At 57.2% G+C, this 22,089-nt stretch overlaps 1 protein-coding gene across 6 annotated transcripts in view; it reads left to right on the top strand.

Moving 5' to 3' along the window:
* Nucleotides 1–1,643: 1,643 nt before the first annotated feature.
* The window catches only part of Cxxc5 (CXXC finger protein 5), a 31,288-nt gene continuing 10,842 nt past the window's right edge, over nucleotides 1,644–22,089 (top strand). The window contains exon 1 of one of the 6 annotated variants that reach the window (XM_055625466.1): nucleotides 1,644–1,868. The gene's annotated coding sequence lies outside the window, so the exon portion shown is untranslated. Of the gene's footprint in view, nucleotides 2,121–2,217; nucleotides 2,288–3,364; nucleotides 3,383–7,407; nucleotides 7,696–13,313; nucleotides 13,336–22,089 lie in introns of those variants that run through there. The other 5 variants (XM_055625463.1, XM_055625464.1, XM_055625468.1 and 2 more) reach the window with 5 other exon arrangements.

Here is a 22,089-nt window from a genome sequence, read left to right as displayed (position 1 = left end):
AGCATAGTGTGTCCACTGTCTCAGGACTGTGCAGGCTGTGTCGGCACACACCTTTAGTCTCAGCACTTGAGAGGCAGAGGCAGGTGGATATCTCTGAATCCATGGCCAGCCTGGTCCATGTAATGAATTTCAGACCTGCCAGGACTACATAGTGAGGCCCTGTCACAGACACACACACACCAGGAAAAAAAAAAAGCCACTTTATATAGAAAGCACCTTTCTACCTAGCTCACAGGTTCATTTGGGGTGACTATGAAGAAACCAGCTAGAGGTTAAGGGGAGCTAAACACTAACGGGGACCCGCTGTTTAACAGTAGGTCGGAAGGGACTGGCTAGGTGCCCCCAGTCCTAGGGGCCACTCCTTGTGGCCTGGGGAGTCGGGAGTGGGAGCCGGGCAAAACATTCCAGATGACCTCTGTCCTTTTGACACCCCACCCGGCTTAAAGCCCTAAGTCCACACACAGATGGCTTGGAGGGTGGATATTAGCCCGGCTCTAGGGAGACCCACAACCAGAGAGGAAGCGGTGGTGGGAGGCGATTTCACTTCTCCCATAGAGGCCAGGGCCTGAGGCTCCCGGGTCGCTGCAGTTAACTCCCTGTTATCTGGACTCCACTTGATATCAGACTGTACTAGTTAGCACCAAGCTGACACCCCTAACCTCGCTACTTCCCCCCCCCCCCCTGTCGGCCTAGGGGCTGTGTTTTCTCTGGCCGGAAGGTCTGACTGCTGAAACCCCGACCTCCCGCTCAAATCCCAGAAGACTGCATAGCTATTACTCAAGGATGATAGGAATCCAGGGCTCATTCGAAGGTTCTCTAAGACATCAGCTGTAGGGTTGGCCAAAGCTGGGCAGATAAGGGAGGGGACTTTGTCAAAGGGCAGAGGCACAGTTGGAATAGGTGCAAAGATAAGCATTCTCAAATCTGTCCCCGCCAGGCACCTACTCTTGAGCAGGGCTGAGTGTTGCTTGGTTCAGGCCGCGGCTTTAGGGCACCCACTGTTCACGGTTTAGCAGCAAGACGCTAGTTGGGCAAGACATCTGCCTCCTAAAAAACCAAAATGACTTTTCTCTGACTAGTTTCTTAATCTGTGAAATGGGAACAGGACTCAGCCTCTTTTCTTCCGGTGGGATTACTGTCTACTGAATGCAGGAAAGTGTTTTCGGGAAGGGTGCGGTCTTTGAATTGAGCGTCGATGGACCAAGGAGCACCTGAGCTGGGAGAGGGGTGGGCAGCCAATCCTTCCTTCTCAGTCCCTGTAGCTTGATGCCCCAATGAACAGCCGAACAGGGAGCAGAAGATCGGCGGATTTTCCCCGGAAGGTGCGTCTCCTAAGCATCTCTTACAAAGGGGTGGTGGGCTATTTATTTATTTACTTATTTGTAAAGTTGCATGGAAAAAAGGCGAAGCCTGACGCGCGGGGGAGCTGAGCTTGGGCGGACCTCGCCAGGACGCCGGGATCTGGAGGCGCAGCGGCTGCGGCTCCAGCTCTCAGAGCCTGCGGCGTCCAAGTGGCCAAAGCTACTCTGGGAGGGAGGCCGCGGGAGGAGGGAGGGAATCCGAGGCGGAGGGGGGGGGGTGAGGGAGCCGCTAGTCCGGTCCGGGTTTTGCCGGCAGCCCCCGGGCAGCGTTCGGAGCTCCTGCCCGGGCGGGCGCGCGGCGCGGCGGCAGAGGCGGCGGAGCCAGTGCTGGGATGTAGAGGCGGCGGCGAGAGCAGGCGTCCGAGCAGAGCCAGGAGAGGAGAGCCTCGCCCCCGACAGCCCGGCCCCGAGTCCCAGCCTGCGCCTAGCCATGCGCGCCGCCTGCTGAGTCCGGGCGCCGCACGCCGAGTCCTCCGCCCGCCGCGCCGCGAGGCGCAGCGCTCCGGGGTGATTAGTTGCTTTTTGTTGTTTTTTAATTTGGGCCGCGGGGAGGGGGAGGAGGGGCAGGTGCTGCAGGCTCCCCCCCCTCCCCGCCTCGGGCCAGCCGCGGCGGCGCGACTCCGGCTCTGGCCCCGGGCGCGGCGGGCGACTGGAGCGGAGCGCACCGCGGCGGTGCCCAGAGCGGAGCGCGGCTCCCCGCCCCGCCCCTCCCCCTCGGCCTCGCGGCGACCGTGGCGGCTCGGACGACTCGCGGAGCCGGTAGGTGTCGGGCCACGGCCCTCCCCCGGCCCCCCCCCGGGAGGCCAGCCCCCTCCCCTTCCCCGCCTCCCTCCCTCTCCTCCCCCCGGGGCTCCGTGCGCGGCCGGGGCCGGAGTTCGCTGCAAGTCCGCGGAAAGTTTGGCGGCGCGGGTTCCCCCGAAGTTCAGGTGCGGAGAGCCAGGGATGGGGAAGGAGGGGTCGGCGTTTAGGAAGGGCGGGGGAAGCCCGCAGCCTAAGCCGCGGGGCCTGGGAGACCTAGCTCCGGTGATCCCTCGGTGGCCGCTGCCGTATCCAAGCCTCCCCAAGCCGCAGTAGCCTCGGTCGCAGATCACTGAGTTCAGACAAAAAGAGGGGTTTGAGGGTCGGGGACGGCGGCCTGGGAGCCGAGCAGCGAGGCCGAGGCTCTCCCAGCGGGGGACGCTTGCTCCCCAATCTCCGGAGCTCGCGGGCGCCGGGGGTCCTCGCCGTGCTGGGCGGGTGCTGCGCCTGCGGGGGCGGATCTGCGGCGCGCGCTCCCCGCCTCGGCGCCCGCTCCCTGCCGGCTGTTCGGGGGCGACCGGAGCTGCCCCGAGCGCTCCGGGCCACGCGTGGCCGTGCCTGCCCGTAGACTTGGAACAGGCGGCTGCCACTTCTCTCGGGCTCCTCGCCCCCGCTGCCTGCAGGGTGCCCGGCGGGCTGATCAAGTTTGACCTTTTTTTTTTTTTTTTTTTTTTTTTTTTTTCCTTAACGTCAAAGTGTATCACCCCCACCTCCGGCGGCCAGCCGGCCTCTCTTCTGTCCTCTGCGGCCTTGGGGAGGCTGGGGCTGCCTCTCCGTGTGTGCCCAGCTGCGTGCAAAGCCGGGGACGCAGGAGGGGGGGGGTGTTCCTCGGCTGAAGGGCTGCAGGGGGCGGGCATCCCAGGCTCCTGCCACGCTGCGCTGGCCCCGAATTTACCCCCGAAGTCCCGCCCGAGCCCCCTCCCTTTCGCGTCCCTGGAGCCGGGGGCTGAACCGCCGCGAGAGGAATGTGTTAATTTTCTTACTGGGGGAAGTTGTCCTCGCCCGGAATGGGCTGTTTTCCGGCGGGGAGCGCGGGGTGCGCCCGGCTTTGTTTATATGTAGGTTCCGTAGAAAGAGAGGGACCCCGTTTTTAAAGTAGGGGACCTGTCACAAGTGCTGGTGCGTACCGGAAGGGAGCAAGCAAATTCCTTTTTTTTTTTTTTCCTCCCCGGGGAATCGTCTGGGGCGCGCAGAGTTGGGCTGGTGCCGTGGGTTGCAAAGAGGTACCATTGGGTTTGGGGGGTTCTGTGGTGACTCATCTGGAAAGACTTGCTCCCCCTAGTCTCCTGAGGAGGGGAGAATGAAGGTTTGGCAGCCGCACCCTGCTGGGCTCCCCAGGACCCTGGGTGGTCCGAGAGTTGTGTCTTTCAGTTGGGGGCGCCCGGAACGAGGTGCGGATTAGGCCCTTGTGCCCCCGTGCTCTGCGGGGCCCTTGGTTTTGCCGTGCGCCCCCCCACCCCCTCGCCTCGCGGGTCTGCCCAGGAAGCGCTGGGGAAGGGGGCGTGTGGTGGCCGGCCCCCGCCCCCGCCGGAGCCGCCCCGGAGCCGCCGGCAAACAGAGTCCCTTTCAAGTTTTCCGCTGGGGCCGCCTGGCGGGGGCCGCGAGCGCGGTCGCTGCGGACTTGTTTGGAGCGCGGTTTGAACGCCCGGCGCCACCTCAGCTGCCCCCGCCCGCGGGGTTCGGGGTGTAAGAGCCTAGCGACGGAGGGCACCTAAATGAGATAGTTAGGGGCGTCTGTTAGCCCAAGCTTGCCGAAGGACTCCGGTGTCCTGGGGTCTAGCTGGAAATCCTTCCCATCCCCCCCCTTTTTTTTTTTTGAGAGTAGGACCAGGAGACTGTCCTCAGCTACTTCGCCTGTAAACTGCATGGTGTTGATTTAGCAGTTCTTTAGATGAGAGTCAAGCTGGAGCTTGGGGGGGGGGGGGGGGTAGTGGCCCGCTCTGCAGCTGTCAACCCCCCCTCCCCAGAACGGAAATTGTCCTTCTCCTAAGGGAGGAGGGAGGGGGTGACAGTTTGATTTTGCCCCGGGGAGGGGTGGGAACAGCTGAAGGAGGTTGGCTTCTGGGTTCCCAGTCAGCCCTGGTAGCTCTAGGTCCCCTTCTCCGCCCCTTTCCGGGCAGGAGCTAGGTTCTTTAGGGGAAACCCCAAGCTAAGCCTGAAGCTGGTCCGGGTCACCCCCTTTCTAAGGTGGGGCAGAGGTTCCTGCAGAACGGAGGCCCTTGGCTGGCTGGCTGGCTTGTTAGCGCCTTGTTTATGTGTGTGTTTGGGCCCGTTTTCCCGGCTCAGCAGGTGACCCTGGCCTGGGCCTCCTATCTCTCCTGTTGACTTACCGGAGGACCAATGGCCTCCCCTTTATCACGTGAGGCCTGGAATGTCCACCCGGCTGGGCTGAGCTGGGCTGCATGGGGGAAGGGTAGCGGCCTGAATCCAGGGCTCAAGCCCCTCACATGCCTGTGTGCCCAAGAGCTCCGTGGTGACCCTTCAGTTTTGCTGTTTCTTTTCTGATACCCAGTTGGCAAGTGTAAAATTGAGGCCCGTTTGAAGGTGGGGTCATCATTTAGGTCCCACCTACTTACTCATGAGAGCTTGCAGTGAGATGGAGGACTGTCCCCTGGAGGAGGGAGAAGACTGTGGGCTGAGCTAAAGCCAATTGAGTTACTAGGGTGCATGATGAGGTAGAGAAATGGAGGGGTACAGTTGGGACAGACCTGGTCCTACTCTTGGAATTCTGTGTGGCTCGGTGACTTATTAAGTCATGGCTAATTCTCCAGCTTTTGACTTAACTGGTCATGGATGAGGCAGACTTACCTAACTGTCATTGCCTGTAATTCATTTATTCAGTCTTCAATTGGAAATGTAAGTGCTGAGCACCTCGGCACTCTGGGAGCGCATATTCTGCCCCTGGTTTGGAAGTGCGGGAGAGTGAAGGGTCTTCCTGCCCCTACTCTCTTACCTCTTAACACTTGTCTCTTCCTGGGGCTGTGTGTGGCTGTGCATGTTTGTGAAGTGTCCTTGATTAAGTATATTAATAGTTAAACTCTCACTCATAGCTGGAACTCACCAGACCACAAAAAGCCTCCCCCGTTACTCACGCACTGCTGCCCAACAAGAATACCCCACTAAAGTTTTTTTTTCTGCATGCTCTTACTTCCTCCTTCCTGCCCTCCATGCTGAGCCCACCTTCCCGGGCTGCTGACGGTAAGGAAGGACTGCCCCTTTATCTGCCCCCAAAATCCAAAGAGCAGTCCCAGCTGACAAAGATGGGGCTGTGTGGCGCAGTGTCTGTTGATCTGTGTGAGAACCGGGATGGTGTGTGTATATAGTCAAAGTCTGTGTTTAGGATGTATGTGTCTGAGCCAGGCACTGGTGGCGCACACCTTTAATCCTAGCGCTTGGGAGGCAGAGGCAGGCAGATCTCTATGAGTTTGAGGCCAGCCTGCTCTTCAGAGTGAATTCCAGGACAGCCAGAACTATGCAGAGAAACCCTGTCTCAGAAAGGAAAAAAAAAAGAATGTCTCTGTCTTAAGATGTGTGATCTTGTATGAATGATGTGTGATTTTGTATGAATTGTTATACGTATGCATCTTATATATACGTATACTCGTGCACGGGAGTCTGAAATTGTGTGTCTGAAGGTTGGCCCTATATAGTGTGTGTGTGCGCGCGCGCGCCTGTGTGTGCTGATCTGTACATTTTGAGTATTTGGGATTTTGTAGGGTTTGTGATTTGTATGTGTTTGTTTTGAGACAGGGTCTTACTTTGTAGCCCTGGCTGTCCTGGAACTCACTGTGTAAACCAGGTTAGCCTTGAACTCACAGAGATCTGTCTGTCCCCAGGTTGTAGGATTAAAGGTGTGCCCTACCACTCCCAGCTCCTAGCATGTATCTACTTTATATGTGCTTGTAGGTTTAGGAGTGTTCACTCCTTGACTGGCATGTGTCTGGAATGTGAGTATTCAAGGGAACCTAGTAGTCAGTGGCTAGTGGCTGTGTTTCTCTTCCTGCATCTGCCGGTCTGACTTTCTGAGTCCTTCCCTTGCTGTTTGTGTATCGGAGAGACTTGAAATCTCTACTCAGCTGTCCCCGTCCCCATCGTGTCCCTTACCCCTCCCCCCATTAGTAACTGGGCAGCCTCCGGTCTGCCTGCCTGCTGGGAGTTTTGGAAGCCATGGAGGGAGACAGGCTGGGGCCGGGGTGACAGCGCATATCCACAGCGATGGCAGCCTGTGATTATAAGAATAAAAGGATTTTAAGGTCATGGCTGTTTTTTTTTTTTTTTTTTTTTTTTTTTTTTTTTATGTTTCTCCCCTTTGCTGGAGCCAGTGGCAGCAGAGGTCCACAGCAGTGTGTCTGCAGGTTGGAGTATGCCTCTATGCAGGTAAACGTCAGTGTGTGTGGCTTACCTGAGAGCACAGTCGCAGATGGCCATGTAGGAGCAGAGCCTGTGAGAGTGCATGCCTGCCTGCCTGCCTCAACCTCATGTTGAGTCCGAGGGCTTGACCTGGATTCTCCAGGGGTTGGGGTAGGGGCTGATTCCCAGTTAAAATTCCTGGTGCTGGGCATCCCATGGAGCTGTAACTCTGACAGTCTTCTAAGGGGGAGTGGTCTAGCCTTAAGCCTTGCTTTTTTCCCCCTCCCCTGGTTGGGTACTTCTAGCTTGGAGGGTAGCTGGGCCAAGTCACCTAGGCAAGGCCACATCTTGGGGTGTCAGTGCCCCTGGCCCTGCTCCAGCCTCTGTAATTGCATTCTGCTGCCTAATCCCCCGCCAGCTCAATTAGATTGCAAATTCTTCTTCATTTCCTGCCTCTTGATGCTGGCCTCCCTCTGGGCTTGCAGGAGTTGGGGGTGGTGGGCAATCCCATCTCCCCTTCTTCCAGCACTGGGGAATCTGGGGGTGGGGGGTGCTGATTAGTTCCTAGCACTAGCACACCGGCCCTGGGACTGAATTTAGAACCGCAGGGACCAGCAAGACAGGGTTCCACTAGCTCTTTTGAGCCAACTACAGGGTCCCTCTGTCCAGAAATTGGCTATCTTTTTAGCTGGTGCAGGGCTACCTGTGGAACGGGCAGCAGATCCCTTGAGCCAGGTCCCTAGGCTGAACCTTGACCGTGGCCTCCATAGGGTGTGCTCACCTCCTGCCCCCAGTTATAGTTTACCTAGCACAGCAGTTAGGATTTGCTGCGAGCTCAGGCCAGCCTCAGACTTGCAGAGGTCCTTCTTCCTGCGCCCTTTGCCTTCCAGTGTGCTGGGATTTACAAGCACGCACCAGTACTTCAGCCATAGCCTTCTTTTTATCTTTTCCTTATGTCTGTTTCAAGCCGTAATACTTTTAGAGGCCCCGGAGACCGCCCAGGCCTTCTAATGGATCCCCATACTACCTCCCCTGGACTCCACCCAGACAAGTGCACATGAATGGCAGGATTCAAGAGAGCTCATCAGACCTGGCTATGAATCCTGGCCCCTGTGTGGCTCACGGTGACATATGGACAAGTGTCATCTCTACCACCAACCTGTTTCCTTAGCTCTAAGATGGGACAGTAAGTGGCTACCTCCTAAGACCAGTTTCGGATTGAATACAAGAACTCAGCGTGAGGGGAGGGTCTCATCTAGGCAGCTATAAACAGAAGTTGGCTTTGGTTTTCATTTTTTGAGACAGTGTCTCTCTCTATAGCCTTGGCTGTCCTGAAATCCACTATGTAGACCAAACCTCAAACTCAGAAATCTGGGTGCCTCTGTTAGGAGTAAAGGCTTAGAAATGGGCGTTTATAGTGTTAACGATTTCCAGTGAATTGGGGGAGGGGAAAAAGAAAAACAACCACGTTTCTCTAATAACCAGGTATGTGACCTTGGCTTCGGCACTCTCCCCACTGGTGACTTTATTTTCCCTGTCTGTAAAGTGGACGGATAGGACCGGCGTCAGGGCCTCAGAAGGTGTCTAGGACAGTGGGGTGCTTAGCTCCAGTAGGCTCAGCACATGTTTTTCTTCCCTTCTTTCTTTACAATAAGCCTGGTGTGGGGGGAACTGCAGACACAGAGGGCAAGGGACTGGCCAAGGTCGTGAGGCTGGTAATGGGGCCAGGGAATGGCCTGCTGGCTCAGCTGAGCTCTGAGGCAGAGTCTTTCCTCCCTGCTGGTCACTGTGGAAAGTGGTGGCTTGGCTGGACCTTTTTTCCCCCCCCCTCCTGGGAAGGGGAGTCTAGCCCTCCTCCCCCAGGAGTCACCCATGGCAGCCGCTATGCTGACTGGCCTCCTGGCTTTCTCACTAGGGTGGCTGGCTGCTCTAGAAGGGCTGCCTGTGCCTGGCTCAGCCTGAAGGGAGAGGGAACTGCAGTGTTCTCCTTCCTTCCTGTTCCCTGTCCCTGTGGCTCCTCCCGCCCTCAGCATGTCCTCTGTGGGCAGGCTGTGACAGAGGTGGGGGCTTCTTTAAGCCTCAGGCTCCCCTATTTCTTACTGGCTGGTCTTCTGAATTCTGTGACCTCTGTCACTCACTGGCCTGGGCTCGTTAATATTTCATGGCTCTTCAAGTCGACCCCCTGCCCCAGCCCACAGGGTCCCCTTTGTCTGTGCGCGCCCCCCATCTCTTGTCACGTTCCTGACCAGAGGCTGCCCCTGCCTTCTCCACTGTGACCACCCCTGTCGCCTTCCCTGTTTCTCTCAACCTACCTACTCTACACCTCCACTGGCCGGGCGGGGACACGGGGACGGACACACACACACACACACCATTCCTATCTGATCTCTCCCCTCCTGACATCTCTGACCATCTTGTCTGCTTTTCCTCCATTTTCCTCTTTTGTTGATCTCCCCCTCCCCAGTGGAACAGAAACCGTGGCAACTGGTCTGCCTGCCTGTCCTTGCGCCCTCCACCCCTTCCTGCCCCCTCCTCTGGCCGGGCTGGCTGGCTGACTGGCTGGCTGGCGTGAGAGCTGGTTTTATTTATTTTTCTGTTTGTTTGGGAAGAGGGCAGTGGCAGCCCTAGGCCTGGCTGCTGCGCTCTGCTTAGAAGCAGCGGGCAGGCAGCCGTGCTGGCCTCCCAGGAATGTGGCTGGGACGCCCTGAGCTGTATTTACTCCCCTCCAGCTGCTGGGCTCAACAGGGCAGAGCCAGGCCTGTCCAGTGGCCCCCGGGGAGCCTTGGACTCACTCTGTCCTGTCTGGCAGACCCCACGTGGCTTTTGGGGGGACCAATCCCTTTCTTGCCTCTGACCTCCTGTAACCTCAGGCAATCCTGGCATGCCAGCAAGAGTACTTGTTTGCCATGCTGGAATGAGCCTACAGTGAGGGTACTGGAAACCTAGTACCCAGCAGCCACCCTATCTCCCACCCAGGGGCCTAACCAAGGCCTGTAATCTCCCAGCCAGAATTATGCAAAACATCACTCCAGGCCTCTCTCCTGGGGTCTAGTCCTTGTGCTTGGCACAGTCCCTCAGCTCTGCTCCCATCACAGGCAGGGGTGAGGTAGGCACAGAGCCAGCGCAGCTGTCCCTCGGGGCCCTCATACAGGCCCCATGTGCACACACCTGAGTGTTCACACATACATGTGTGCAGGGAGACCTGCTTAGTCACAGCACGGCCAGGTTGGAGGCCGTGCCACACTTCCTGTCATTAACTCCCTCATTCATCAGATGCTTGCAAGAGTTTCGAGCCTACACTTTACCAGCCTTGCAAATGGAATGTAGCAATGGCTTCTTCCTGTGCTCCAGTACCTGGCACCGCGTAAGTGTTCGAAACATTTGGCTATTGCCGTCATCAGGCTCTGCCCCCGAGTGGGTATGAGACAGGCTAGGCCACCCTAAGTCCCTACTAAATGATGCCACTATGTCAGCATCTTTCCGGCCCTTTTCTGCTTTCAGTCTCCTCAGTAGACTTGGGGTTTGGGTGTTGTTTGTGCCCAGCTGTATACAAATGAGGAAAGGGAGGGTTATAGAGTCCGTGACTCGACACTGGCATGTGAAGTTGGGTCCCAGCAGAACCCATGACAGGCTGTGAGGACCCTAAAGACAGCTAGAGGTTTTGCACCTTCCGCTTTGCCTGAATGTTTACCAAACACAGGCCTGGGTCTCCCTTGGCACCTGGACCCCACCACCCCAGCAGTAAACTTGATGGGAGGCAGGAGGCAGGCTGATAGGCTGGTTGGGTAAATGAATGAATGAATGAGCTGGCAGTGTGAGTGAACTCTCTGAAAGTGGGGTGTGGGGGTAGATAGGCTGGTATGTAGAAACATACTGGCTCTGTGAGAAGTGGGAGTGCTGAGCAGCAGCTGGGACTGAGAGATTCGGCCAGCGACCAACAACATGCTGGTCGGAAACCAGTGGACAAGTCATACCTTCTCTTCGGACCTCAGTGTTTCTATCTGTCAACTGGGCTCCGTTTGGGAGTCTTTTTTTGGCTGGCTACCAGCTGGCCAAGACCCGGGCCAGGCCAGCCTGGGAGGTGAAGGGACTGTGGTGGGAAGCAGGAAGCAGTGGGTGGTAAAGACAGGAAGATAAAGCCAAGAGCTTGGCTTGGAACCTGAGAAGCAGGGAGACCAGTGCTGACCTGATGTGGGCTGGGCCCTCCCTTTGGGGCCGAGCACAGGCTCACAACCCCCCAGCTACCAACTCTTGCTCCAGCACAAGCTCATTTCCTGACATCTGTGTAGTTAGTGGCCCTGTGTGCCAGGAGGTGGCCTGTCTCCTGGGGTTAGACTGGTCCCTCCCCCAGCCCATAGTATACCCCAGCTTTATGTCATTTCCTGTTGACCCCGATGGAAGAAACCCAGCCCTTCTCCTACCCAACCCCCGCCCCCCAAAAGCCAGGTGGGAGCTTGGTTAACTGGGCTCAGAGTAGAAGGTAGAGGTGGGTGGTGGATGGGCCCAGCCCCTTGCCAGCGCTGTCAGATCTTGGCAATCTAGAATGTTAGCGACGAGAGTCTAGGATCATAGACTGTTTGCAGTGAGAGGATGTTTTAAGTTGGGATTTTAGAGTCACCCAAGAGTGGGTTTTCCCGTGGGAAGGAAGCAGGGATGGCCATGCTTCAACCTCCTTGTTTGATGACAGAGCACACTGGGGTGGGGGCTTTCCTGAGCTTACGGAACCTAGAGACCTCAAGTGACTTGAGCCTATTCCTGGGACTGAAAGGCCAGTTTAGCGTGTAGCATGTGGGCCCTGGGCCCAGTCAGGCAGCAAGGGGCCGTGGCTGTCCTGCAGGCACAGGAGGGGTCCTCCCTGTGGCAGCCTGCCGCCTGCTGCCCACGCTTCCCGAGGCACCAGCGTGAGGAGGAAATGCAGGCTGTTGCTTCCAGCGACAGCAGGCAGGGCCGGGCGGCTTCCCAGCTCCCCCTGTGACTCATGGCTGCCTGCAGCTCCCCTCCCCTGGGGTCCTCAGCAACCCCATCTGTGCAATGGGGAGAGGAGGCTTTGTCCCACGGTATGGTTTCCCTGCAACAGTGAGACTAGGAGTCTTCCAGGGACCACTTTTAGGCTGTGGAGAGTGATCGAATAGTCCAGAAGAGCCAAGGACAATAGTCTTCAGGCACTGAGTTCTCTTAGAGTTACTCTGTTCTCCCCTGCACTCTGGGGAAGGGGTGACTTGGTTCCTGAACAGAAAATGGAGGTTTATGGAGTGGATAAGGGAGGGAACTGGGTCAGTTTCTTTTATGGGATGGGAAGCCTGCCCCCCTCCTTCTGACTTCAGTATGCCCATCTGTAAAATGGAGCATGCTATCCCACAAGGAAGTCAGCAGCTACAGCTGGATCTGTGCTGGCTGCTGGGGACTCTTTGAGTCAAGTGGCACATCTCCCAGGGAGAGAGGAATCCTTGGCTGCAGAAATGGGGTAGGGTATGCCTGGGTTACAGGCATGAGTAGAAGGAGCTTGGCAGCTAGGCTGTGGCCAGAGGAAAATCCCAGCTGCTCTCCTAGGAAGATGGGAAGCAGTAGGGGGCAGACTTGGACTCCCTCTGGCCCCCCTCAGGCCTACATGGAGTCATCTCAGCCTGGCAGCTGGGTGGGTGTGCCCCTCACTGCAGGAGAGCTGGAACACACCCCCTCGTGCTCTGTGCAGGGGGCTATGGCTGCCAAGGGGTTGGGACCTCATCCAGATTTCAAAGCCTTCTGATGCCCTCAGCTCTGTCCTGAGCTGCTACCTGGTGTGGGGGGTGGCGGGTGCCTGGACTGGCAGGTCCTGTTTCATTGGCCCAGGAGAATGGGAAAGCCCTGGAAAGGCCTCCTGGGAGGTTGGAGAAGCGGTAGGAATGTAGGCAGCTGCCACCCAGACTGACCGGCTTGCTTGAAGTAGCCTCCCCCTGTCCCCCATGCTCAGGGCCAGGAACTGGGGATAGTGTTGGGAGAATTGAAACTAGTCTCTCCTGCCCTTTCTTTCCTCCAGCTGTCCACCACCAAACTCTGGGCTCTGGTCCCTTCCCATCCCTGGCTGCGCCTGCAGAACCCCCTGGGAAGATGGGGAGGAGGAGGCGCAGCGGGCTCGGAACAGCGGGCGCCTGCTCAGCCAAGTATTTTGCACGAGCTGTCAGAGACAGACAGGCACGTGGGGAATTCGGTGCATGTGGGGCTGGGGGAAGCAGCGGGTGGGCAAAAGGAGGGGAGCTGTGGCTGCCTCCCGGCCTGCCGAACCCTGTGGAGATGACTGGCCCCCTCCCCAGCCACACCAGAGCAGTGTGGCTTTGGAGATGCTACTGAGCCCATCCAGCGTCCAAGCTGTAAGATACTCCTCTTCTGAAGTTAGGATCCAGACAGGAATTCGGATCCAGACAGGAATTCGGGCTGTGCCCAACTGTCGCCTCCAGGAAAAAGCAGCTGACACACACACTCACACACTACCCCAGCCTGGCACAACTTGTCTCCTGGCCAGAGTCCGGTTGGGTAGATTGAAGGAGCTTGGGTATTGCCCACTCTGAGCAAGGAAAAGGCAGAATGGAGGGAGCACTGTTTATAAGCCTAAAGTTGATGCTCTGAGAAAGGAGCCTCTCAGCCTTTATAACCATTAGACAAGGACCCCAGCTTAGTTGCATTTGTGGACCGTCCTTAATAAATCCTGCTAGGCAGGACAGAACTGAGTGATACTTGATTTTTTTTTCCCCCCCACAACTAAGATCCAGAGAGAGGCATTCACTGGCTCAAGTGCTGTAGTAGACTGTCCACCCTTCCCTCTATCCCCATGTGGAGCCAGTGAGAAGAGGTGAGCTTTGGGGTTTGCTGGTGGGGGGGTGCCTCTAAATTTAGTCATCACTGCGTAGCTGGGGCCTCTGGGAGCAGCTGTTGGTGCACAGAGGCCTGGAGCTGCATTTAGTCTGGACAGAAATATCCTACCACCCACCCACCCACTGCTCGGGCAGCTAGGCTGTGGGCTTGTTCCCTGAGGGGCAGCCTGCTGGGCCTGGCGACCCGGCAGGACAGGCAAGATGACCCGATAGGCTTTTCCCAGATCAGGTTTCTATGAAACAGGAACCGCAGCCGGAGACTGGGCCATGGGGGCCGGGGCAGTCAGAGACTGGGGGGGGCCAAGGACGTGCGTGTATCTGCCCCTCTCTCTTTCTCTCCTTCTCTCTCTCTCTCTCCCTCCTCCTTCTCCAGCTCCTTGCTGATGCAGCCTCCCCTTCACAGAGGCCTGGGGAAGCAGCAGGTTATTTATCAAGCCAGCCTCCCCGCCGCGCGTCTGCCCGCGCCTCCTCCCCACCTCTTGTGCTGGCGGCCATGAGCCCAGCAGAGCAGGGTGAGCTGGGCGGGCGGGTGTCGAGATTAGCTCAGGAGACATGAGTCACCCCATCCCTAGCAGCAGGCAAGAGCACACACTTGATGCCACCCCACACGCAACCCAGCCAGGGAAGCAGAGGATACGCCGAGCTTCAGCACCCCTAATTTCACATGCCTCAGCACGACCCACCGCCACTCATGCTCCAGGGGACCTCAGAAACTCCTGGTCATCGTGGCGTGTACACGCTGCCTCGGGTTTGGCAGGCAGGCAGGCGTGCACGGCCACAGTCAGATACAGGCAGGAAGCCACACTCCCCCTCACAGACCTTGTATACCTTCCCATCCTGTCCAGGCTCAAGCGCTGATCTGTAGGCCGTGGCTTGCACCTTCATGAGGCTGCCGCGGTAAGCCAGGAGCACCGACACAGCGGTGCCTGTTGCATGCACTTGAATATACACAAGACTAACTCATGTGGCCAGACCGCTAGTCCCTTATTGACGCTTACACAAAAGAGGCCTCCCCTCAGTGGTGTTGGCTTCTGATTTCCCAGGTGGGAGTCGGACTTTCCCCATCATTTCAGCTGCCGTGGTTGCATTTGGGGGCCCAGTTGCCCTTACAGGGAACCATAGCTTAAGTAGTGTATACCCAGAGAGGGCAGGCAAGGGAAACAGGTGATAGAGCTGGGAGGAGGAAAGGATGGAGAAGGGATGCTGTGGAAAATTTGTTTTCCCGGGAGCTCTGAGTGGCTAGTTTTCTCCACATTCAAGGTGGGGTCTGTGAGAGATGGGGTACGCCTCTCCTGGTAAAGTGAGCCTGCGCTGCGGAGCCTGCACCAGGATGGTTCCACAGTGCCCCTCCAGCTAGCACCCCAAGACTTCAGCTATACCGCCTAGTCTGCATGGTGCTGGTGTGACAAGAGGGCCTGGGCTGCGAGGTTGGCAGAGAGCCCGCAGTGATGTCTAAGCCTTAGCTCCGCTGGGGCCAGGGCTTGCCTTCCCTCCCACACAGAGCTAGAGTCATCACCGTTTTTCATACAAGAAGTAAGAGAATTGAGCTGGGTGGGCATGGCCTCGTGGTCATGAGGGGTGTTGACTGACACCGCTGTCCGACACCTCCACTCTAGGTCATTGGGGGTGGTGCAGGCTCCCGCCTCCCGGTCTCCTCTACATGGGAAGAAGAGGGCTCCAGGAAGGCTGAAAAGACAAAACAGTTAGTGGCCACTCAGATAATATTTCCCTCAGCTTGGAGATCCTGATTTTGGCTATTTCAGGCTGTGTCATGCCCAAGCTTTCTTTTGTTTTTGTTAGGGTAGAATCTCACCATGTATGTAGTCTTGGCTCACTTGGAGCTCAAGTATGTAGACTAGGCTGGCCCCAGCCTCAGAGGTCTGCCTCCCGGGTGCTGTGATTAGAGATGTGCACCACCGCACACAGCCTGCCAAGTTCTCTGGCGTCTTTTTTGTCATCTATAAAATGGAGTAAGCCTCGTCTCTGTGTTGAAGCTGCAGAAAGTGACGAGGGCTGAGGGTGTGGCTCTGCAGCAGAGCTCGTGCCTGGGGTGTGTGAGGCTCTGGTTTTAGTCTCCACTGAGCCGTGCTGGAGCTGGTAGAGCCCCTTGTCTGCTCTACCAAAGCTAGATGTCTTGGACTTGGCCCTATCTGGAGCTGTTCTCAGGTGAATGCGGAGGTGAGGGGTTGATTGGTTGGATTCAGGGAAGAGGAACCTCACATCCTAGAAGGAAAGAGGGAGGATGAGCCATCCATATATAGTTCCAGAGCTACTGACAAAGAAGTGCCAGCATAGGATGGACATGGAAAGGGTGTGTGGAGATGGCCTTTTCCTGTGGTCAGAAGAGGCAGAGGCCCCGCCAGCTCACTGCCTTCCTAGCAACCTTCTGACCCAACCACGGGCTTATCTTCTGGGGTCTGCAGGGTAGAGGGCAAGGATTGCTATATATGGGGTGGGGTTGGGGGAACAGAAGATACACATAAGGGATTTAGGAGGGAAGCTAATGGTCATTTAGTGCCCATGGCCTGAGCAAGTGTTAACTGTACGAATAACAAGCTAGCCCTGAATCAAGAGCTTCAGCTATGAGGTCTGCAAGATCTAATGGTTTGGGCCTTTTACTTGCTTTATTCCAGATTAGGCTTTGAGCTCAGCAAGGTTCAGCAGTTTGTCTTGGCTCCCCTAGACTAGATCTCCTAGGCAGAACAGGGACAGGACCTGACTCCAAAGCCCAAGTAGACCCTTTAGCCCGCTGAACCTGTGCTTCTTTACCTGCAGAATGAGTAACGTTTGCTGTTGAGACTGCTGACCTTTTGGGCCTAAGGAGGGTGAGCCCACAGAGACGTCCCTGCTGACTGAGCTCTGAGAAATTTCAGCGAGAGCTTGGACCACCTAGGCACCTTACCTCTCCCACTTCTGCCTTGCTGGAGGTCTTTCCCTGAGAAAGTGCTTCAGAGGGCTGTTTGGGAGGTCCCTCAAGCAAACATTTCCTTTTGGGTACACGAAGGCAGTGATGAAAACACGCCCCTGTTCCCCTCATTTGGTTTGTTTACCACTTAACCAGACAGAGCCCCAGGTTCCCCGTGGCCATTGGGGGCTCACCAAAGCCTCTCCAGCTGCAGGTTGGTCCCCACCTCAGAGCACTTCCTCTTTTTCGACAGCGTTCCTTTGTGAAATGGCTGGCTCCTTCTGCCCATTTTAAAGCAGATGTCGAATATGCCCCATGCTGGCATTCGGCTTCCAGGGCTTTTGCTGCCGCCCTCTATCCTAGAGACATGGGCAGCATGGTGAACTACAGAGTTGGACCAACCGATATTTATAAAACGGTCACTGCCCTTGTCCGAGCCTCAACACCCTTATCTGTGAAGTGGGAGAATCATGCTACCCTTGCCTTCAGGCTGCCGTGAAGGTGAAACAGGATGGTGCGGAACAGAGAACCCAGCTAGGCGTTCATAGGTGGTAGCAATTAAGCCCCTTTACCCCAGCACCGCCCTCCCCCCAGCACCGCCCTCCTGGTTTCTGTCCGCTCCAGGCCTTGATCTTGAGAATTCTGGGAAGGAGATGGTGCCAGTCTGCTGGCTCAGCCGCCCTGGCCGCTGACCTTCAGAGCACCCAGGCTGTCAAGGCCGCCTGACTGCCTGCCGGTTGGGCGATGGGGAGCGCCAGGCAGCTCCTCGCCTGACGCCACCCGCCCCTGCTCCCACTCTCCTCTCTCCCTCTCTGCGCCTGTGTGTGAGCTAATTAATCTCAGCCCCTTTGGGAAATTAGACCGCAGCCGTGTTCCTCAGCCTCATGGAGCCTGTGCTGCTACTGGGCCAAGACCTGCCATGTTTGGGGGCACTGAGGTGGGGGGCTTGGGGTGGCAGCAGTGAGATGAACTCAGCAGGACGCAGGTCGCTGTGAAAACCCTTCACTGAGGGGCTGAGGGGCGCCTGGCCTTGGTTCCTCTCTCCTCAAAATAGTCTCCATGAGGGCACCAGGCACACTACCTGCTATAAAACCAACCCCCCTGCGTCCTTTTCAGCATGCCTTCCTGGTTGTCATGGTCCTCCCTCACCCCGTGTTCTCCCTCAAGGTGGGGTCATCCTCTTGCTTGCCCAGCTAAGAGGCTGATGGAGACAGATGTAATTATGGAATTTTGCTTGGGAAATTAATTTGAAAAAGTTAATTAATTGGTGGTTCCGGGGGTGGCAGGCTCCACGCCCGGCTGGCCTTGTTGACGTCAGTATTGACCCACCGGGGACATGCAGCTTCCTGGGCAAGCTGGGCAGAGGCACCCTAGTGACCCCACTGTCCGGCCCTGGGACAGGTAGATGGACAGGAGCAAAAGGGCAGCCGTATCCTGGCTCGTGGGTACCTGGGCAGCAGGGTTTGTTAGCTGGGTCTACTGAGGCTGAGTCGGGGTCCTAAGAATGGCCGCTTGTCTGTATGTTAATGGCTGTTGTCAGCTTCCATAGCATACTGCTATGAGGGCCATGAGTGTCCCGGTCATCAGAACAATCTTTTGAGTGTCCACTTCCTCTAAAAGTGACATGGTACACCATCAAGCAACACAGGTTGCTAAGCTTGTACTGCCAAGGAATGAACGCCCAGCAGGTGGAATCCCACAGGTACTTAACTGTCTGGGTGAGGGTGAGCAGGCCGTGGCCCATATCACCCCCATCCTCCAGCCTGTCACCCGTGGTGCAGTTTTACTCTCTCCTACCATCCCAGCTACTTGTCGGGAGATCTCCTTCAACAAGATGGGAAGTTGAAAGGCCTGTGCACCCCACGGTGACTGTCCCTCCACCTTCACAGGCCCCCTGCGAGGCCACTGACCACACACGCTTCAGCTGGACGACGTTCTAGTGTCTGAGGAAACGTGGGCACTCTCTGCCTTTAAGAGTGGTCGGGGCTGGGATGAAAAGTTTCTAGGCACGAGGAGAGTTGAGAATACCCATTGTCCCGTCGCCATCACTAGGGTAAGAGATATGGGCGCCCTAGACCATTAAACCTGTGTGCCCCAGACTGTACAGTCTCGGGCAAGCCCCTGGTTTTCCTTAAGCCTTACTTTCTTCATCTGGGAAGTGTAGAGGTAGCAGCCTGGGGTAGAGTGTGGGTATAACCAACAGGAAGTGTTTTCTCTTCAGCTCCCCGGGCTGGGCCGCCCCAGAGGGGGTTTGGAGGACTCCCTGGGAGATGCAGTGCAGGAGGTGGTGTTTGTGAGGGATCCAAGCCCAAGCACCCAGCGGGCAGGCCTGAACCTGGGGGAGTCTCCAGCTAGGGGCCTAGCATGCCCTACGGTTAATTTACTATGGAGGGATGGCTCAGTGGCTAGGCACATTTGCTCTTCTTCCAGATGACCTGGGTTCAATTTTGAGGGCCCACAGCAGGTGGCTACCAACCACCTGCATGTAACTCCTTTTCCAATGGATCCAACTCGCACACACAGAATCTTCAAAAATTTTAAGTGTGGTACTTTAATCCCAGCACTTGGGAGGTAGAGGCAGGTGGAGAATTTGTAGTTCTTGACCCCAGGCTTAGGTTAAGTTGGCCTGTCCCCTCTTCCTGTGGGCCAGCCGGAGGCATGGATCTCCTCACTGTATACCTCACTTGCTGCGACTACCTCACCATGTGAGCCTATGGGATGTGTTCACAAGTTTTCTGTAGGAACTGTTAAATGTGCCTGTGTGCCCCTGAGACAGGGAGCTCCCAAAGGGTGGTGTCCATAGTATCTCTCTGAATCCCAGGGCCGGGTGCAGGGCCACCACCACTCCATAGGGACTTTGGTCTTCTGTTTCCATTTTACAGGTATGCCAAGGCCCTGTGAGGACAAGGTCACTTGAGCCCTTGAGAGTTTGAGAGTGAGGGCTTCTGGCATGAGACAGGAGGGCAGGTCTTAGTCTTGCTGGGCTTCAGTTTCTTAGAAAGCAGCATCTTCAGTTCTTTTTCACCCCGTGGTGCTGGGGCAGGGAGTGGTTAAAAGATGAGCCTCCACCAGCTTCCAGTTAGAAGTGTTCCTGAGTGTTCATGTGTTACCACTGCTGCTGTAGGTTGTTATCTTGGCGTTATTCATGCTTCCTGGGCCCCAGCAGCTGCTGCGGCTGTGCCTAGACTTGGAGCCTGGTCCACAGAAGAGACGTTGCAGCTCCTAATTAATACTCCAAAGAGAGGGCTTGGTGTTTAATTTTTGCTGCAGGGTCCCACCTGCCAAATGCTTCCCCAGTCCCTCTCCCAGTTCAGCGTTCTCTCCCAGTCTCAGGTAGAGGGACTGGCCCCAGGCGAAAGCCTCCCCAAATTTCCCCTGCCACTCCCTCCGCCTCCCAGACCTCTGGGGCCATGAATCATTTATGAGGCAAAAATGAAACCAATTAAGGACAAACTTTGAAAGCCTCTAATTGCCGCGCCTGGTGGCATGGAGGAGTAAGGGGCGGCGGTACTGTTCGTTGCTGCGTCTCCCTGGCCCCAGCCCTTCTTCCCAAGCTTCCTGCCCGCTGTGTCTCGGGTGCGTCTCCGGGCGCCACCACCTCCTGGCCGCTCGCGGACGTGCCTGCGCTGCTCTGGGCAGCCGCCTGGCGCCTGCCCGGTCCTCCCAGGCCGACTAATTAGGCCCGGCTCCCTCCTGCGCTGCCCGCTCCAGGCCCGAGGTGATGGCGGCTCAGCCTGCCCTTCTGGGGCATGTGCCCCAAAGCTGGCCGCCTTTCCCAGGCTGAATGGCTGCCTGCCTGGCTTAACCCAGACAAGCCAGGGGTGCCCTGTGTCCTGGAGCCTGGGGTCCACACAACCAGCCAGAGGAGCTGGGCAGAGACTGAAAGGCAAGCTGGGGACGGGAAAGGCGGGTCGTTGAGCTTCTGGGTTGCTGCATCGGTGAGCTGGACCACCCAGTGCCTGTCAGCTTTACTGTGACTGACAGAGATGACCTTTTGCAGATTCTTGGATTTGGGGATTCCAGCAGGTGGAAGGTCAGAGTCTGGACTCAGCAGGACCTGCCTCACGGCAGCGAACCAGAGGTGCTAGCCTTAGTCCTGCTAGCTGCACCGGGGGCTGTAGAGGCCCCGGGCACTCAGGCACACTGTTTGCTGAAACAGAATTTCCGTGCTTGTGTTTTTCCATAATTATATTAGCAGGTGGGATTTTTCCTCGGGGAAGCGCTTTGAGGGGGAGCGCTGTGGCTGTGTCCCCGCCTGCTCCAAGCGTGAGCTCACACTCAGCTCTGCCCGCCTGCCTGCCGTAATGATTTTTTAATTATGCAGCCAGTGCTCGGAATTGCTAATCCACCTCTAGCCCTGCGTCCCCTGCTGGAGCTCACACCCCAGCCCCTTGCTGCCAACCCCTGAGGGGCAGTCCCCAGCTATGTCCCCATCTCTGCATGCTGAGGGACTCCACTGACACAGTGGGAGTGAGTGGTCCACAAAGGGCCGTGGGGGTGCCTTTCCTCCACCTACCAGAATCGGGGCTTGAGGGAGGCAGCCATGGTTCTCTTTGTCTCCTACTCCAGCCCTCATCCCAACCTTGCTGGCACTGGCCAGGGCAGCTGTGTCTCTGGAAGAGGGTAGGGGAGCCATCTGTGTCCATCTCCATCAACAGCAGGAATGTAAGCCCCTCCCTCCTGCTTGTGTGACCCCCAAGGACATAAGCACACAAGCACTATCTTTGTCCCTGTCACACCTACACTCATACTTGGCTTCACCTTCACACACACACGTGCACGCACACACGCACAGCTGAGCTCCAGGACAATGGCGAGTTCCCTGTGCTCACACCCAGCCACACCTGGGGGCTGGGCTACACTCAGGAGGCCCTGTGGCTGGACCCCTTTCCAGTCACCTCCAGGCCCAGGGCTCTCCTTTCCCCTCCCCGGGGGGGGGGGGGGGTCTGCCTGTGGCTGGCCTGGGGGAGCCTCAATCGACCCTGGCCTGGGGAAGTTGGGGGCCCAGGCTGGAGCACAGCGGCTGCGGGTGGCTGCGGCTCCTCTCCAGGCGCCCAGCTGTGGCATCTGTCAAGGTCAGATAGCGACTCCGGAACCAGCCAGCTTGGCCCCATGGCCCCTCTCGCCTCATTATTTTTGTGTTCCGGGGTTGCAGCGACACCTCCCTCCTTCCCTCCCTCCCCTTCAGTCTCCTGCCTCTTGCTTGCCTCCCCCACACCTCTGCAGGGAGGGCCTGCGGTCTGGGGGCCTTTGTTTTCCAGTTTCACCACGCTGGCAGGCGGGCAGGCGGCTAGATGCTGACCAGAGCTGTTGGACCTTGAACAGCAGACAGGTGCCTCCCTCGTGGCTGGGATTCTCGACTAAAACAGTAGATTGGTTTCTCAGAGGGACAAGCTGAACCTGGGTGCAGCCCAGCCCCCACCGCACCCCAGGCACACCTGCGGGCAGCTTCCTGTTTCCATAGGGGCCCTAGCAGCTGGCACCAGTTTCCACCTGCACCATCCCCATCACACTCGGGCCCCGCCAGGGCCCACTGTGCACACACTGCCGTTCTCACAGCTAAGGCTGGTTAACGCACCGACCAGAGGAACTGCACGCTCACCCACCACAGGTAATGCTCTACCTGACCACCACACTGGTGGCCTGTGTGTTCTGAGGTGTGGAAAGCACCCCCCCACACCTTGTGCGCTGGGGGCTTCTACTCCAGATATGGCCTGTGTTGGCGTATGACCATGTGTACACTAGCACCCTGGTCCACAGAGGTTGGCACCCGGGTTTCATCTGCACCTGGGCATGCCCGCAGCCCGGCAGACATAGGTTCCCAGCA

The sequence above is a fragment of the Psammomys obesus genome, unplaced genomic scaffold (genome assembly GCF_907164565.1).
Source record: "Psammomys obesus unplaced genomic scaffold, mPsaObe1.curated_primary_1811, whole genome shotgun sequence".
Lineage (NCBI taxonomy): Eukaryota > Metazoa > Chordata > Mammalia > Rodentia > Muridae > Psammomys > Psammomys obesus.
Note: the sequence above shows the minus strand (reverse complement) of the source record. Positions and strands in the feature narration are given on the sequence as shown.